The following is a 20,455-nucleotide window of genomic DNA, read 5'->3' on the forward strand; positions in this document are numbered from 1 at the left end:
AAGTACGGACTTTTAATGATCCAAAACATCTCTGGGATGATTCCCGAGTTTATACTTTATAAAAACTGACCGACTCTCGGTTTTATAACTTATATATCACGCTCTACTATAGAATTTGTATTCTTAAATAAAACACCTCCAGAATACTTCCGGATTTTCATAAAATTATACTGACTGATCCTCGGTCTAAAATATACTCCTCATATATACAACGCTACTCTCTAGCGTTATCGATTGAAATTCGGTAATATTCATATACCAAAATCATTATCATATCGTATGATATTATATAACATAATTCGTAAAACATCGTAAATATAGCATCATGTATATATCGACATTATTTGAAAACAAACACAACACAATAGTTTCAAAAAAGGTAGGGTTTGAAAACTTGTATGGAGTCCAAGACACGTTTCCCGACTTCCTCTCGTTTCGGGTTTTCCAATCAACAAACATCATAATCTTAATCAGTATTCCTACTCTCTCATCAACTTATATTTCTATTAAGTTCAATACTTCATAACTTTCATCATTCGACCGACTCGAAATAAGTATCAATCCTTGGTCGAAACGGACGGTCAAAGTGGTCTTCTAGATTTGACTTTACCGAATATTACTATTACGCGACTCACAGTCCATGATTTTTAATAAATCGTAAAATTAATATTTTAATACGAAACCACCTCAAGGAGCTTCTTGAGTGCTTGTATTATTTATCCTAAAAGTTTCATTTTAAGAAAAAGAATTTAATTAGGTGAAAAGCATTTCAAAAGTTCGGTCAACTACGGAGTTTTACTATTCAAACCGCTTTCACTAAAACGTTGATATCTCTCAAAATGTTAACTCAATTCATGCACCGTTTTCGCGTGCACGATCTAGACAAAATTTAAAACACACCGTTTGAAAATGGTTTTCTGGTAACTGGGGTGAAAATCCCGAAGTGGCAGTTTCCTAACAGGAGGTTGTTTTTGACATTCGTACTCCGCGCGACCTGGGCTACGACATTTTTATAAAATTGAAAAATTAACATTTTTACTTGAAATTTTTATGGAAGATAAAAAACTCTATTTCTTACTCTCTGTAAAAATTTCATGATATTCAAATATTTTTAAATCGATCATTTATATTTACAAAGGTCGTAATTTGTAGCAGTCTTGTCGCGTAAATCCCTTTTACTAAAACGGTCATAACTTTTGATCTGTAAATCGGAAACAAGTGATTCAAGTGCCTAAACGATACTCATAACATTTTATATCATGAGAAAGTCTCACTTTTCAGAAAACTATATTATACATTCGGAAACTTCTGCCGAAACTTAAGTTGAGTTTTGTTCATTTTAACGAGGTTACGATTACGATTCGAGTTTCGTTTACGTCTTAAATCATTATACCACCATCAACAATCATCAAATAATCATCTCAACACTAACTCCTCTCAAGAACATCATGTTCTTGAGGCAACAATTATCAACCTTAAAACTAATTAACTAAACATCAAGATAATATCAAAGCAATCATCAAAACCATACTTATATCCAAGATCCTTACTTTTCCTGAAACTTAAAACTTAAACAGAGTTTGGATGAATTTTTATAGCTTTATTGAAGCTTTTTAATACTTAATAAAGTCTTAAGATCCTTGATAAAGCCTTGGTCTAGCTTTAGGAGCCTTAAACTTTCATGAAAAATCAAGAAAACAAGTTAGTGATTTTTGGAGTTACTATTCACCACCAATTTTGAGCAAGGATTTGACTATACTACACTAATTCAATTGCCATGAAATTTTGAATGTACCTTGTATATGGTATGAGGAAGCTATGGTTAAAATTTGGTGATTTTTGAATGAATAGATCATGAGATATGAATTTTCTTCCCATGGTGTTCTTGGAAATCAGCATTGGGTTTTTGGAGAGAGAGAGAATTGCCTTGCTTGCTTCTTGAAAATGTGGTGGAAATAGGCTTTTGTGACTCTAGAAAGTGTGTAGGACAAGATGCATCTCATTTTCAAAGGCTAGGCTTAGCTAGGTGTCTCATTTGTCAAAGCTTGCATGATAAGCTCCTTGAATTTATGTTTATCAAAATTTGTTATTTATTAATTTTTGTAACTAGCTTCCTAATTTATTACTTGTTGAATAAATTTATAAAATACTTAATTTTATAGGTTATTACTTGATTTTGTCATCCTACATTATCTCGCTTTCGTTCACGTACGTTTAAATCAATTCTCGTAAATGCTACGTCGAAGATTTCCGCTAATCGTAAATCATTACCTTTTCCAGTGCTCGTACTTAGTTATGAGTTATGAAATTATAATTCTCAAGATTTTATTGGTCGTAGTATAATATCATTTGGACTATTGGTTTTCTTCGAAAACTCACGACTTTTGCATACACTCATTTAGTACGTATTACAACAATATGAACTCAGAAACTTAAATAAAATACTCGTATATGGTGTGGTCGCAAAATCTTTTAATAAACCGCAAGGTTACTATTCCTAAAGGTTTTTTTTACTGACGTCAAAAATTTGGGTTCTTACAGTCTTCCCCCTTAAAAGGATTCCGTCCCAGAATCAGTTCAGAAATAGGCGGGGACACGCTTCTCACAGGACCACCTCGAGTTTTCACATTAACTTCACAGTATTGGATCACTTCATAAAATTTCCACTCATCTGTCAAATATATTTCCGGGTACTCATTTTAAACTTGGTGACTGTTTGATATTGGTGCTAATTTATATGCCAAATCTCTTATTCCTTTAAAGATTTCAACCAGTCCAATAATCCTTGGTTTAACATTCTTTCCCTTTTGAATCTCATCACTCCCTCCCCGGGAGGCACTTTCAATAATACTTGGTCTTTTACTTCGTACTTTTCATCTTTATAGATCTAGTCCGCATATCTCTATTGTTCATCATGGGCTGCCACTAGCCGGGTTCTGATCAGTTCTAGGAATTTCTTTGGTCTGTAGACTCAACTATGGTCCAGCATCCTCCGCTTACCAATTTCTTCCCAACCTAAGGAAGAACGATTCTTTTTTCCGTACAAAGCTTTATAGCCGTTCCAATACCCACATGATAACTTGTTATTGTCGGTAATTTGATTAACGTCAATTGGTCACTTCATTCTCCTTAAAAATCTATAATATGGACTATTAGCGGATCTTCTAGTGTTTGGAATGCTCCTTCAACTTATTCGTTTCCACCTCCATCACTCTTACTAGTGCTAGAGTTTTGTTCCTTAATTTTTTCCCATTTTTGCACATCATCTCTGTCGATTATTTTATGTAAGAAGTTCTCGTCGCATTTCTACACGCTCATCTCATGTTACACGCTTAGTGTTAGATTTAACATTTCTTCCCGTAGTAACGTAAGGCACATCATCATTCTGTTGCCATCTTGAAGGAAGCACCATTTTATACGCAGTTGATTGACACGTTTTAGGATAGTGGAACGTTCAGCTTCCGTCATCAGTCGGACTTCTTTAATCATTCCCTGTATAATATCTTTAGTACTACGATACCTTCTAGGTCGTACTTGTTATTCTCGCTAGCGCATTAGACGTATTCACATTTATTGGTACCTGCTACCAGTGGCCTTTATAGGGCGTGTACGATCTTCTTTGCCTTCTATCAGCTCTGACAATGACATCCTTCATTCTTTCACGTTGTCCTTCGTAAGGGATATCGGCGACTATTTTTTGTATGCTAGTGTGGTAAGTACATCTACACGAATTATCTGTCAATAATAGGTGATTCCCCAAACCATTTTAAATAAAAGTTAAGCCTCTAGACGTATCTTCAATGGTCAGGATAGTCCTCTCATTCTACTTGTCGATTTGAGAATTCTAAGTCATTCCTCTGTCCGTCCTTTTTCGCAAAATATCTTAGGAAATAGTCCCGTTAATTAAATCTTGGGTCCTTGCGTGGTGCAGTCGTCACAGGGTCTCTCTATCCCAATTATCTCTTCTGCGTTCATAACAATTTTGTAGAGTGGACATTTATCGTTTGTATAATAAAATAAGCGGTCTTTTTAATCTATCACTCAAAATCCTCAAATAGCATGACGGCTAACTTGGTTCTTGATAATCCCCCTTCAAAATTTATTATAATTAACTCTTACTCCTATTTGGGTCATCTACAAGTCGTAATCGCCAAAATTTTAATCCTCGCCTTTCCTTTTTCATTTTCAACCATGTCGAATACTTACTTACGTACTTAATGACATCCCTTTTCATATTCTGTCATGACTAATATCCGTTTACATTTTTAGGCATCTTTAAGTCTTCCTATTAAGTAATAGATGGTTTTTTCATGCGATCCTTCTCATCAGTTATTCTGAGATTTGTTATCCTCAATATATCTTTTCCTACTTAAAGTGTCGGCCACCACATTGGCCTTTCCTTGATGATAATAGATTTCTCAATCATAGCCTTTGATCAATTTGACTATAGCCTCTATCTCGTGTTCAGTGTAAGAAAAAAATTCCAAAATTTTCTCATAAGTAAACTCCTTGTCCCTTTTAGTCCGAACCTTATCGCAATTATTCTAGATCCTTATTAGGACGCCTTATTTCACGGTCCTTAAGCTGCGTAGATTATCATTACATTTCATACAAAATCCTATTTTTATCACCGAGTATTTCTAACAAGAGGTTATTACTAATTTTATGTTCACTTTTTGAAAGTCTTATTCCTCAAATTCATACATGATTGGTCTTTCCTGAATTCATTAGTTCCTATCCCAATAGTGTTTCACAGAAGCGTACCTCACTAATCACGTTATATCTCTATTATCGTTCTTCTATAACCATGTTAAAGATCCTTATGATAATAACTAAACATGGTATTCCCTTTTTAAAACAACTTACTCATCACGATGCTCCGATTGCACCATCATAGCACTGAGCTTTCAGTCTCATTTTACAACAATCGGTTCTCAATTATACCTCTCTTTGTTCGGAAGGCAATTAGCCTTGGAAAAATGATTTTCACGATATCGATGAAATTTAGACAATCTTAACAAGATTTCAAAATCTAAAATCTTAAAAAATAATGAGCTCTGAATAAAAGAGTCACAACACTCAGAAAATTTATAACTTGGAAGGAAGAATATAACAAGGATTATCCTTCCATGTCCTTAGAATTTTATATTGTGATATTATAGAGAATATCCATTGAAAGCAATGATTGCTGAATAATAACATCATACGAATGATACTTGTAAGATTTTCCCATTGAAAGAATACTTTTATTTTCGAATAACGAAGGAAATTTGAAATAACATTCTCAACCTAAAGTTAATCATTGAGGTTTCAAAATGATGTTATTTTGAAGGAAGGAATTTTACTCAATGATTAACAAATAAGGAAGTATATTGTTTTTCAATCACTTTATGATTTTAATTGGTTATTATTTATATAAATGAAAGAATAGAATATTTCATGAACAAAATATTTCATAAAACTGAATATGAATTCTCGTTTGAGTGGGCGACCTAGTTAGGTCTCAATTAAATCATTATTTGAAAATTTCATCAACAATTAAATTTTGCATATGTAATGCACTATGGAATATTAAAAATTTGATTGAAAGTGGAATTAGAAAAATAATAGCTAGTCCATATCAAGCAATTTTATCAACCAGCTAAGAAAATGGCCAGCACAATTGGTTTGGCCTATAGCAACTAGCTAGGACGATTAGCTAGGCTTTTGTCGTATTAATTAAAATTTTGACTAGTTAGGATAATTAACTAGTCATTCATGAGAACATATGAAACTAAGCATATTTCAGTTTGTTTGTAAAAAAAATCTCAACATCGTAACCACTGAAGAAATTGTGGCTACCTGCATGACGATTTTGAAATAAAGAGTTTTTAAATTTGGGCCGAGAAAGACAATTATAACTCTGAATCAAGTGGTCTTGGCTCGGAACAATTGTCACACCCCCAACTTAAACAGCAAATTAAATATAACTATTACAACATTTTAAAAGAAGAATACACAACCAACTCCAAGATCTTACAGTTTAGGGTTTGGAACAGCCCAACACTACCAACTATTACATCTGATTAAAAGTACCGAGTCCTCACACAATCTATTATTACTTATTCTACCTGAGCTCGAACATAAGCATCAGCATCACAGGTCTTACGGGCAGTCTGCTTGAATCTAACCATAGCTGCTAGCTGTAATATCAGGGTAAAGCAAGGAGTGAGCCAAATGCTCAACAAGTGCTAACAGTACGACACAAAACATAAATCGAGATATACATTAAAGAATGACAATGGAAAGACATAACCAAAGGTAACGAGAGATAAAACTATGTGAGATGGCATCATTTTGCTTGTATCAAAAAAATTTTAAAATCATGTCTTAATCAAAATCATTTTATGACGCTACGGATTACAGCCGGTGATCAGCTGTGAAGTAATCCCGAACCTCGCTGGGTTCTAAAACATTAACGGGAATCCTTAGGCAACTTTTAAGCCTAATATAAGTGTGGAAAGGACTCGCGTCTCAGTCCTTTTATATATTCCCAATACTAACTTCTGGTAGCTTGGGTCTCAAAGTGCACATCAATGACATGGTCAAAACTTACTCTAAACCTCAGGGTGCTAAACTGATTTTTCTGCAGAAACTATAACTCTCATTTTCCAAGGTTTTGACTTGACAAACTCAACTAACAACAACTCAATACTTAAACCAAGACTTATACATGGTATTCTACTGAACTAACTCCCTTATTCTCAAAATAACCTTGGGTGAGATCATCCTTACCTAAGGTACAATTATGGCAAAACAAAAGAGATAACATTTCTCAACTCACCAATCATTAAGTTTTTTGAAACCACAAGATATGCATTTTATAAAAGATAACCACGAATTATTACCATGCAACAAGAAGCATAAATTAATATTAACACATTATACCTACTGAAATTAAGGCTCACTAACAAAATCTTTCCAAATAATCAAAATCTTACAACATTCTAAGAGAAATCCACATGCATGCATGCCTTCGGGTTTTTCAATCCAAAACAACACATTTTCTACATATGTTCTATCATAAAATTGACATGCAAGCCTAGCATAAGATATACCTAGATGATCACTTAGCATGCAAGGAGTTTTATCACACTTTCACTACAAAATTCAAGTCATTATCACATAAATATGAAAAAATTGAACAAAACAACAAGAATGATCTCAAGGACCATTCATTCGGCTCCCATATGGTCATGGCCGAATGAAATGGATGGGAATGGCCATTTAATCATCAAGAGTTTCCTTCTCAAGACTTGGCACTTATCCATTCCTTGTAGTCCTCTCAAAAACAACCCTAAACTCATAAGAATCAAGGTTGTATTTTGAGTTTCACTAAAACTTTTACATGCAACCTTTAAACTTAAACTTTCTACTCAAAACTCTTTGAAATATGAGTGATCATGCTATGGGAAGTAACATTTACTTGTGTAAAGAGTGGAAGCTTGGTTGAGGATTGAAGAAAACAAAAATGGGGAGGGGGTTTCGGCTTTTAGCCGAGAGTGAGAGGGGAGAGCCGAGAGGAGGGAGAAGGGAGGGAGGAGAGAGTGAGGTGTGGGTGGAGTATGAGAATGATCATGACATTTGCTTGTTTTTATGGTATTTGATTTGACAAAATTTGAGTGGAAAGGAGAATTGACAAGTCTATCCCTCCACTTATACTTGGTGCATTTTGCATGCAAGGGTAAAGAAGGAAATTGGCTAGAGAAATAAGAGTTAGTGGGGTTGGAATTGTCCTCTTTGTCCTTGAAAAGAATGAGAGGGTGGTTTGCATGCAAGGGCTTTCTTGTAATTTGCTAAATATGACAACTAAAATTTATAATGATTTATTTTTATAAAATAAAATACAAGTTCAAAAAAATTATAAAATTTATACCATAAAATAACTTGGATTTTTAGAGACTTTATAAAATCATTTTCAAAATTTGTGAACAAAATACCTTTTAAAAGAAAATTTTTCCAAGGCTTAGAATATTTCTTATAAATCAAAAATAAAGAAATTAAATAAACTCTTGCTTTGAAAAATCATATACTACATAAAGCAAATTTATAATGCAGAAATTTGCACTCACACAAATGTACAATCATTGAATATATTTTCATTCAGCTTTAATATTATACCAAATCCACAAATAATATTACACGAAGATACCGGTCGTAACATCCTCTCCCCCTTAAGGGATTCTGTCCCCAGAATCTAAGAGAACAGATGAGGATACCGGGAACGCATATCAGACTCTAACTCCCAAGTCGATTCTTCGACCTTAGGGTTCCTCCAAAGCACTTTTACTATCTTTACCGACTTATTCCTAAGACTCTTTACTTGTCAGTCGAGTATTTTAACCGGTTGCTCCACAAATGACAGGTCTGCCTAAATTTCTACAGGTTCATATTCTATCACATGGCTAGCGTCAGGATTGTACTTCTTAAGCAACGACACATGGAACATATTATGCACTTGCTGATACTGAGGTGGTAAGGCCAACTCGTAGGCCACCTTTCCTACTTGACTCAAAATCTCAAAAGGACCTATGTATCTAGGTACTAACTTCCCTTTCTTGCCAAATCTCATCAACCCTTTTCTAGGTGACACCTTCAGCAACACAGCTTCGCCAATTTGGAATTGAACATCCTTACGCGCTGGATCCGCATACTTCCTCTGTCTATCTTGAGCAGAAGCAACCTTTTCTGAATTAACTTGACCGAGTCATGCAACTGTTGTACCAATTCCGAGCCGAGAATTCTTCCTTCTCCTACTTCATCCCAACTTGTTGGTGATCTACATTTTCGCCCGTACAAAGCTTCGTATGGTGGCATGCCGATACTGGAATGATAGCTGTTGTTATAAGAGAATTCAATCAACGGCAAGTGGTCGTCCCAACTTCCTGCAAAATCAATTGCACAACTGCGCAACATGTCTTCAATTGTTTGAATTGTCCTTTCACTCTGGCCATCAGTCTGCGGGTGGTATGTCATGCTCATATTCAACTTCGTGCCAAGATATTCCTGAAATTGCTTCCAGAATCTCGAGTTAAATCGGGGATCTCTGTCTGAAACTATTGATACGGGTACTCCATGCCTTAGTACGATTTCGCGCACATACAGATGATCCAACTTATCCAGTGACGACTTCTCATTTATTGGAAGGAAATGCGCCGACTTCGTAAGACGATCAATTATAACCCATATTGCGTCATGTCCGGATTTCGTTCGCGGTAGTCCTACTATAAAGTCCATAGCGATATTTTCCATTTCCATTCTGGAATCTTCAGGGGCTGAATTAATCCGCTTGGTCGTTGATGTTCTGCCTTTACTTTCTGACAAGTATAGCACTTCGCAACCCATTCTGCCACGTCTCGCTTCATATTTGGCCACCAAAAGTTCTTCTTTAAGTCTCGATACATCTTGGTGCTTCCCGGGTGGATTGAAAATTTCGAATTGTGGGCTTCATGGAGGATCTCATTCTTTAATTCAAGTACATGGGGAATCCATATTCTGGATGAAAACCTTAGTATCCCTTGCTCATCCCTTTGAGTATTAATCTCCTCTCCAGATAACTGATTCTTCTCTTTCTCCATTACTTCTTCTTGACACTTCTTTATCTTTTCCACTAGTGTTGGCTGAAAGGTCATTGCACGACAAACTTCCTTGACTTTTCCATAAGCACAAAGTTCCAATTCCAATCTTTCGATTTCTTCAGATAAATTGTTTGACGTTATCATCATATTCAGTCTCTCCTTCCTACTCAGAGCATCGGCCACTACATTCGCCTTTCCAGGATGGTAATTTATCGAACAGTCATAGTCCTTGATCAATTCCAGCCATCTCCTCTGCCTCATATTGAGCTCTTTCTGAGTAAAAATGTACTTTAAACTCTTGTGATCCGTGTAGATTTCACACTTCTCTCCGTAGAAGTAATGTCTCCAAATCTTAAGTGCGAACACTATGGCGGCTAGTTCCAAGTCATGCGTCGGGTACTTTAACTCATGCGGTTTCAACTGTCTTGATGCATATGGGATCACTTTACTGTGTTGCATCAACACACAACCCAAACCCTTATGTGAAGCGTCGCTGAATATTATAAAGTTCCCTTGATCATCTGGAAGTACCAACACCGGAGCTGTTACCAACTTCTGCTTCAACTCTTGAAAGCTATCTTCATATTCTGCACTCCATTCAAACTTTTGATTCTTTCTGGTTAACTTGGTCAATGGCGTGGCGATCTTCGAGAAATCCTTGACGAATCTTCTATAGTATCCAGCCAATCCTAGAAAACTTCGCACTTCCATAAGAGTCTTTGGCCTCTCCCAACTCATAACTGCCTCAATCTTTGCCGGATCCACTTTAACTCCCTCATTTCCAATGACATGCCCCAAAAATTAAACTTCCTTTAACCAAAACTCACATTTGGTAAACTTGGCATACAACTTCTCTTGTCGGAGTATCTCCAATGCTATCCAGAGGTGCTGCTTATGTTCTTCTTCTGACTTAGAATAAATAAGGATGTCATCAATAAATACCACGACAAATTTGTCCAAATACTTCTTAAATACCCGATTCATCAGATCCATAAATGCGGCTGGAGCGTTGGTCAATCCAAACGGCATTACTAGGAATTCATAATGCCCATATATGGTCCTGAATGCGGTCTTAGAAACATCTTCTTCTTTGATCTTTAATTGATGGTATCCCGATCTCCAATCAATCTTTGAAAAGCATTTTGCTCCCTTCAACTGATCAAAAAGGTCATCTATCCTTGGTAGCGGGTAGCGGTTCTTGATCGTCACCTTATTCAACTCCCGGTAATCTATGCATAGACGCATACTCCCATCTTTCTTATTTACAAACAGAACAGGTGCTCCTCATGGCGACGTACTTGGTCGTATCACTCCTTTATCCAATAATTCTTGTAGATGGCTCGCCAACTCTTTCATTTCTGCTGGTGCCATCCTATACGGGGCCTTTGAAACTAGTTCCGTGCCTGGAGCAAGGTTGATTTCGAACTCGATTTGTCAATCTGGTGGTAAGCCTGGTAGTTCGTCGGGAAACACATCCGGGAACTCGTTAACTACAGGGATATCTTCCATGCTGGGGCTGCCTTTTTACGAATCCACTACATAAGCTAGGAACGACTCATAACCTTTTCTAAGTAGCTTCTTAGCCTGAACAATTGTAAGAAATAGTTGCTCTTGCCTCTGCCCCTTAAATACTACCTTCTCTCCACTCTTCATCTTTAAATACACTCTCTTGGTCTTACAATTAATCTGAGTGCTATTCTCTCCTAACCAATCCATTCCTAAAATTATATCAAACTCTCCCAACTTGAAGAGTATCAAGTCGGCTGAAAATTTATACCCCGAAATATCAATCTCACACTTTGGACAAAATTGATTCACAGGAATCTTCTCTTGGTTCGCAATTACCACATTTATTACCTCACTCATAATCATTTTCTCACATTGAAGCTTATCAACAAAAGATTCTGATATGAAAGATCTTGTTGCTCCCGAATCAATCAATACTTTAGCTTTGACATTATTGAGTAAAAGTGTACCTGCTATCACCTCTGAATTCTGTACATCATCCTTCATCTTTAAATTAAATGTCCTTGCTGTTGCTTGCGGGGTTGGTGCGGGTGGTGGAGGTAATGCCAATACCTCGGATGGCACGCTTGCACTGGTACTTGCCACATTCATCAGAGCTTTGACTGGTCCGGTTGCCTTGCACTCCCTAGCTATGTGTCCAATCTTCCCACACTTGTAGCACGTAACTCCAGGCTTCAGCATCTTGCACTCATTCACCAAATGTCCCTTCTGATTGCACCTATAGCATGTCATGCTCAGCTTATTACACACTCCGGGGTGCCTTCTTCCGCAGTGTTTGCATTCTGGCCTCTGGAACCTGTTTTCTCCAACTTGCCCTTGGCTTGCCTGATTGTTCCCCTTCGATTCTTGCCTTTTACCCAAATTTCCTTTCTTTTGAAAATTTCCGCCCTTCTGGAAACCAATCCTCTTTACATTCTGATCTTGTGAACTTCCGGCTTCAGACTTTTCTCCATAAAATGGAACCTTCCTTATCTTGTTATCCCTCTCTTTCCTTGACTGCATCCCATTATTCTCAATCAGAGCAGCTTTCTGTACTACTCCCGCATAAGTTTCAAGCTCAAACATAGCCACCCTATCTCTGATCCAAGGCTCCAATCCTTGCTGAAATTTCTTTGCTTTTTCTTCCTCAGTGCTGGTATACTTTGTCACAAATCCTGACAACTCAGTGAACTTCTTCTCATACTCCAATACAGTCATGTTCCCTTGCTTCAACTCAAGAAATTTTAGCTCCATCTGATTCTGCATGTACTTAGGGTAATACTTGTCCAGAAATAACTTCTTAAATCTCTCCCAAGAAACCTGCTGAGTGACTTCCATAGCTTTTACTGATTCCCACCAATAGATGACTTCTCCCTTCAAGAAGTAAGTAGCATACGGCGCCTTCTGATCGTCTCCTAACTGTACCAACTCAAAAGCCCTTTCCATCTCCTTGATCCATGTGTTAGCTATCACTGGATCAATGGTATCATGAAATGCAGGTGGATTCACATTCTGAAAAGCCTTGAAAGTGACAATTTGTCTAGGTGGTACTGATGGTTCAGGTGGTTGGTGTGGCTCACGGTTATCTTGGTTTTCAATTCGTTGTTGAAGAGTTAGTTGTTGTTGAGCTATAGCATTGGTTTGCTGTTGGAAAGTTTCCAGTAATCGAAGAATGTTTGGGTCTGTGGTGGATGTGGTTGTTGGGTTCTTCTTTTTGGGAGGCATAATCCTGAAATAAGAGTTATGTCAAAACAGATATGAATGATAAAATGATTCGAGGGTATCACATGGCATTCTTATTTACATATGGGGTCAAGTTTCCAAATTAAGCAGATATGATGATGCATATAAAAATATAAAATAACAGTTGAGAGCAAATGGAACAATAGAACATAATTATTGAAATTTTAAAGGTCACAATACATAGGATTGGGACAAAGTCTGATTCTAGGAATAACAGGCTTATTTAAAGGAAACAACGGAAACAACTGGGGATTCCATAGAGTCTGATAGTACAACAACATAAAAGGTAAATGGAAAGAACTAAGGCTCCACTCCATTTGAACGGGGCTTGGTAGTCTTTTCCTCTCGAAGCGTCTTCACAATGCTCTGGAGCTCATCTGCCACCATCTGAATGACATACTGGCTGGTACGGTCCCGGTGCGCTGGCATCTCCTCAAGCTTAATGTTGACGTACTGAACCAAGGTCTCAAGTCTCGCAGTCATCTGCTCCTTGGGCTTCCCTTCGTAGTTTCGGCTGTCCGGATACACGTTCTTCAGTCGGTCTATCAGTCGGTCGTACTTGCCCTGAAGCATGTCGAACTCGCGCCTCAACTTAGCATACATGGAGAAAGCAATAGTGTCGTTCGACCCAGAGGATGACGAGGAATGCACCCTTTGCTGACAACCAATAAGAGGAGTATTAATAATAATTTACTTAACCTACTCTCTCGCATATTATCTATAACCTACACACATATCCTATAACCTATTTGGGCTGTCCAGGGACTCTAAACCGTAGCTCCGATACCAAAACCTGTCACACCCCCAACTTAAACAGCAAATTAAATATAACTATTACAACATTTTAAAAGAAGAATACACAACCAACTCCAAGATCTTACAGTTTAGGGTTTGGAACAGCCCAACACTACCAACTATTACATCTGATTAAAAGTATCAAGTCCTCACACAATCTATTATTACTTATTCTACCTGAGCTCGAACATAAGCATCAGCATCACAGGTCTTACGGGCAGTCTGCATGAATCTAACCATAGCTGCTAGCTGTAATATCAGGGTAAAGCAAGGAGTGAGCCAAATGCTCAACAAATGCTAACAGTACGACACAAAACATAAATCGAGATATACATTAAAGAATGACAATGGAAAGACATAACCAAAGGTAACGAGAGATAAAACTATGTGAGATGGCATCATTTTGCTTGTATCAAAACAATTTTAAAATCATGTCTTAATCAAAATCATTTTATGACGCTACGGATTACAGCCGGTGATCAGCCGCGAAGTAATCCCGAACCTCGCTGGGTTCTAAAACATTAACGGGAATCCTTAGGCAACTTTTAAGCCTAATATAAGTGTGGAAAGGACTCGCGTCTCAGTCCAGATCCACTATTCAAGGAAAACATTTATCCCCCTTTGGGACTGAAAACCCATATTCTATTTATTTCAAAAACTGATGCCGAATTATAATAAAATCTCTTTTAACAGTAAACATTTTTATTAACGGATTATAGATCAACTCGAAACACGGGAAATATGGTACTAAATTTCAGGGCCATGATTTACAAAATTTTACTCTATTAGGGTAACCAAAAGGTTTTCATATGTCAGAACTTGGACAGGAAAATTTAGTGAGACTAATGGATAATATAAAGGGGTAATGCCAAACTGGGCTTAAAACAATGGTTTCTCGTCAAGGTACATGTGTTGGATCATCAAGAAGATAAGCTTCATGAATACTATGGGTGTTAAGGTATGAAGAAATGATTCTTTAGCTCAGGATATATCAGAGTTGTCAAGCTTTAGGATAAGAAAGAGGGGTATCAATCAATGAGGGATCATTTTGATAAGTTTCTGACTTTCAGGGTTCAAGGTAAGGTTCTATAGGGATTCAAGTATCAGGATGATATATCAATACTTAGGAATCATCAGCATGTTAATCAAGAGGATCAATCAAGTAATATATCAACTCTTCATTTTATCATGGCATTTAACTATCATGAAGAGGCTTTTGAACTACTTGCTATACATACTCGAGGGTTCATGGAATTTCTATATAATTCAAAGATAAACGAAAGATACGCTTGATTTAAAACATATCAAATGACTCAGGATAATTGCATCAATATATATATGAACTGTTTATAGTAAATACGATGGTCAAGTTGAATCACTTGCCTTGAGAAAGGCTGGTCTGGTCTGACTGGTAGGAGCAACTGGAGCTTCACTCGACCTTTATGGCAAGTTTTCCCTCGTCTCGAGATCCTACATAATAATAATAATCCTCATTATAATATATTCTTACCATCTTAACCTGTTTATAACTTGAAATTAAACACGGATGGCACTTAGGCCTATACGCACTTAATTTTATATTCACTTTTAAATTACAAAAGTACACACATAGCCACATATTCACATACCAAATAACACCATATATACCATAATGCAACACTAGGCTTGGATGATCTCGACTCACATCTTAAGTCACTTGGTCGCTAAACTAGACATGGTCTTCTAATTTTGGCTTCCTAACTCGATGTGCCTTTCCTAAATTATCCAAAACCTATTGACCGTCACTTGTGCCTTTAGCTCAACTGACCCTATACCATCTTACAACTATGGTGTTCGACCTAATACTCACTTCTAAGTGTTCTAAAACTATGTGATAAGCGAAAACGCTCACTGGTGCAAATTTCAGAATGATAACTATAGTTTCTTGAGTGCATTAGACACTCTTAAACTACAAGTTTTCCTTCAAAACTTTTACACAAAACTTTTAAACTACAAACTTGATGTGGCTCAAGGGCCTGGCTTGGGCCTTCTTGGGCCTAAGCTAAAAGTCCAAGGTTCCCCTATTTTTCTGGGCAGAAAACGCCCTGACTTGAATTAACTTGTGACACATGGTTCTAACTCATATCCTATGAACTATGGTTGGAAAAACTTCTCTGACACTCCCTCTAACTAAGGCCCAATAGGGCCTAATGAGGGCCTACCCGTGACATGGTCAAATCTTCCTATTTCTAAGTTGCAACAAAACTGTCCCCTGCTGGACAGATTTTGTTATTCTACTTGTGCACCTAACCAAAAGACATGCAAACCTCCAACCAACTCCTAAAACCTTTTATATATTCCCAATACTAACTTCTGGTAGCTTGGGCCTAAAGTGCACATCAATGACATGGTCAAAACTTACTCTAAACCTCAGGGTGCTAAACTGATTTTTCTGCAGAAACTATAACTCTCATTTTCCAAGGTTTTGACTTGACAAACTCAACTAACAACAACTCAATACTTAAACCAAGACTTATACATGGTATTCTACTGAACTAACTCCCTTATTCTCAAAATAACCTTGGGTGAGATCATCCTTACCTAAGGTATAATTATGGCAAAACAAAAGAGATCACATTTCTCAACTCACCAATCATTAAGTTTTTTTGAAACCACAAGATATGCATTTTATAAAAGATAACCATGAATTATTACCATGCAACAAGAAGCATAAATCAATATTAACACATTATACCTACTGAAATTAAGGCTCACTAACAAAATCTTTCCAAATGATCAAAATCTTACAACATTCTAAGAGAAATCCATATGCATGCATGCCTTCGGGTTTTTCAATCCAAAACAACACATTTTCTACATATGTTCTATCATAAAATTGACATGCAAGCCTAGCATAAGATATACCTAGATGATCACTTAGCATGCAAGGAGTTTTATCATACTTTCACTACAAAATTTAAGTCATTATCACATAAATATGCAAAAATTGAACAAAACAACAAGAATGATCTCAAGGACCATTCATTCGGCTCCCATATGGTCATGGCCGAATGAAATGGATGGGAATGGCCATTTAATCATCAAGAGTTTCCTTCTCAAGACTTGGCACTTATCCATTCCTTGTAGTCCTCTAAAAAACAACCCTAAACTCACAAGAATCAAGGTTGTATTTTGAGTTTCACTAAAACTTTTACATGCAACCTTTAAACTTAAACTTTCTACTCAAAACTCTTTGAAATATGAGTGATCATGGTATGGGAAGTAACATTTACTTGTGTAAAGAGTGGAAGCTTGGTTGAGGATTGAAGAAAAAAAATGGGGAGGGGGTTTCGGCTTTTAGCCGAGAGTGAGAGGGGAGAGCCGAGAAGAGGGATAAGGGAGTGAGGAGAGAGTGAGGTGTGGGTGGAGTATGAGAATGATCATGACATTTGCTTGTTTTTATAGTATTTGATTTGACAAAATTTGAGTGGAAAGGAGAATTGACAAGTCTATCCCTCCACTTATACTTGGTGCATTTTGCATGCAAGGGTAAAGAAGGAAATTGGCTAGAGAAATAAGAGTTAGTGGGATTAGAATTGTCCTCTTTGTCCTTGAAAAGAATGAGAGGGTGGTTTGCATGCAAGGGCTTTCTTGTAATTTGCTAAATATGACAACTAAAATTTATAATGATTTATTTTTATAAAATAAAATACAAGTTCAAAAAAATTATAAAATTTATACCATAAAATAACTTTGATTTTTAGAGACTTTATAAAATCATTTTCAAAATTTGTGAACAAAATACCTTTTAAAAGAAAATTTTTCCAAGGCTTAGAATATTCCTTATAAATCAAAAATAAAGAAACTAAATAAACTCTTGCTTTGAAAAATCATATACTACATAAAGCAAATTTATAATGCAGAAATTTGCTCTCACACAAACGTACAATCATTGAATATATTTTCATTCGGCTTTAATATTATACCAAATCCACAAATAATATTACACGAAAATACCGGTCGTAACAATAATCGATAGCCTCTTATCAAATATTTCTTTCAAAATAAAGGATACACTCATAGGTGCCCTAGTTCACATACTTTATCAGATCTTTAAATAGAATTGAATTCGGAATACCAATATCAAATTGATACCCTTACTATGATTTCAAAGATCAATATATAATTTCATCCCGATTAGAAGAAAAGGATTCCCGAGGAATATATGGATATTAGATCATCCATGTTTTTAACAATTTGTTAGATATTTACAATCTCGATTGAGAAGAGTAAGTATGATAGAAGAATCAAATGAAGATACTCATTATGAATATTCATCGATGAATTAAGGGAAAATTTATATATAAAAAAAATCTCTAGGATAATTGAAATGAAGTATAAATATCTCTGAGTTGAACAAGAAGATCATAATCTATGAATGAAAGTTCATGGATTAACTAAAAGAATTGAACAAGTCCTGATGTGGAGAAAGACTATTCAAGATGGTCACATCAGAAGTTCAAAGTAGGGAACGAAAAGGATTGCCTGATATGACTTATCAAGCCAATACGAATGATCAACAATTTGGAGGGAGTAACGTGACAGTGAGTAGGTGCCAAAATATTTCACTGATTTCCCTAACTCTCAACATTATCCATCTGAGGATGATCCCACCTCTTCTTCTTCGTAATTCCATGTTTTAAATAGTTTCTCTTTCAACATTATTTTAAAATCACTTACTAACTTGACTTTCGCACGTATATCTGTCATTCTGGTGTTTTACCTCGAAGACCTTACTCAGAAATATTCCAAAAACATATGTTAAGCCGATAGTTGCCTGCTACACACATCCGTTACTAACTATAAGTGGCCAGTTCCCCCTGGGAACGGATCAAAGAGATCTCTTAGGGATCTCAATGCAGCCCATAAGTTCAGTGGCATGTGTGTGTAATTGAACATACGTTACCAAATATAATAGAGGTCTATGAGTATATATATATGTAGCCTCTGACATCATATCTACCGAAGAATTCCGCTCTAGACTCACTGGTCTATCCTTTTTAAAAGGTTCTAATATCGAACTATCGCTCATTGTAATCTTACGCCATTCAATTGTAGTCATGCCATCAATTCTTGATGCTCTCGATCTCTGAGCTAAACCATCATAATCTTACATGTTAAGCGCACTAATAATATCACGTAGTGTACTCGTCTTATGATAACATTCTTATATTACATTCAAATATTCCGTAATAGAATTAGAATCCTTAAGGGTATATTGGACACTATCTCTGGTGAGTTTGCGATTAATACGACATTCCCATCCTCATTGGTAAAATGACACCTTCAACTAGTTTGGGTCAATAACCTCAAATATATACTAATAGTTAGACTTTATGGTTCTTACATGTGATGCCCCTTCATGGGCAACCTATAAAAAACTACGAGTAACCATACTCGTGTTATCATAATGAACATATGGTGTTGGTAGTATCGTTTTTACCCCAAATGCCCTGGAGACTCATCTCCGAGTTCTACATCCACATACTTGCCAAATCATATATGATTCTAATTTTTCTCCTCCTCATTCTGATAATCTCCAATGGTCCTATTAGTCATACTTTAATACCTCAAATATACACTTATCCTGACCTACACATTGAGGTTACATCCGGTAGTCCAATGATGAACTCTATATGAGCTCTTAAGAAATCTCGCATCTAGACAGACTCCTAACACTCTCGTCTCTGAGTACTATAATTATTGCTCTGATACCATTTCTGTAACACCCACAAATCTGGGGTCAGGAATCTGGGTCATCACACAATCCGTCAATCAGGTGTAACCTGCATTAACTCAATAATCCAATAATTCCATATCACAGATGAAAGGAATATGTCCTAAGTCCAATCATGTATTAGGATTTAGGAATAACTTTTATGTAATCTGTTTTGATTTCATTGATATTAATAAAAGACTTGTTTTGTTTTTATTACGGGCTCTATCTATTTAAGTGTTTAAATAAGATATACCATAGTTTAGAGTAAAGCTTTTTATGGATTATGATGAGATCATAATAGTGAGACCTAAAAAGATGATAACTCTAAACTTAAATAGTTCCTGGTCATAGGATTACTAACTGGTAATTAATAATCCGCAAAGATCGGTACATACTATGCTTGCTTCATTATGAAGGATGTCTGTTCTCATAGACATTTGTGTGGTGACACTATTGCTAGTATGTAGGTGCTTATTATAGAATAAGTTCACTGAACATGACTCGCACAGCTGAACAACTGATGGAGTTCACTCACGTGTCAGCAGTTGTTCACATAGTGATAGTTGTACAAGTATCCTTAGACTTGAGGTCATCACAGTCATCTTGTGTACACTGAACTACGCTTTGGTTTAGTTCTTAGTCTCCAGGGACAATTATTAGGGCTCTTCTGGGTATAAGAATTTGTACACGAAGATAGTGTATGATCAATAAAGGATCTACCCCTTCCAGTGAAGGAAGCGAATGTTCAAGGCTGATCCACTTATGCTAGTTCAGGAATCTCTGGCCAGAGTGAATGAAATTAGAAAGGAGTTTCTAATTTGCATAGAACTACGCATAGTAAATGGTAAGCAAGTGATTAAATTAGATAGGCTTGACACGAGATCCATGCCTTGTATTTAATCGGGACATTGTAGGATAGAAGGAGTTTATTGTACGGTAACTATTCACTGAATAGGTTCTTGGTATTCTAAGCAGTGAATTCATATTATCCGGATAGTCGCGATATGCTGAGAAGTATCCCTCACGATGTAGAATA

The sequence above is a fragment of the Apium graveolens genome, chromosome 8 (assembly GCF_009905375.1).
Source record: "Apium graveolens cultivar Ventura chromosome 8, ASM990537v1, whole genome shotgun sequence".
NCBI classification, from domain to species: Eukaryota; Viridiplantae; Streptophyta; class Magnoliopsida; order Apiales; family Apiaceae; genus Apium; species Apium graveolens.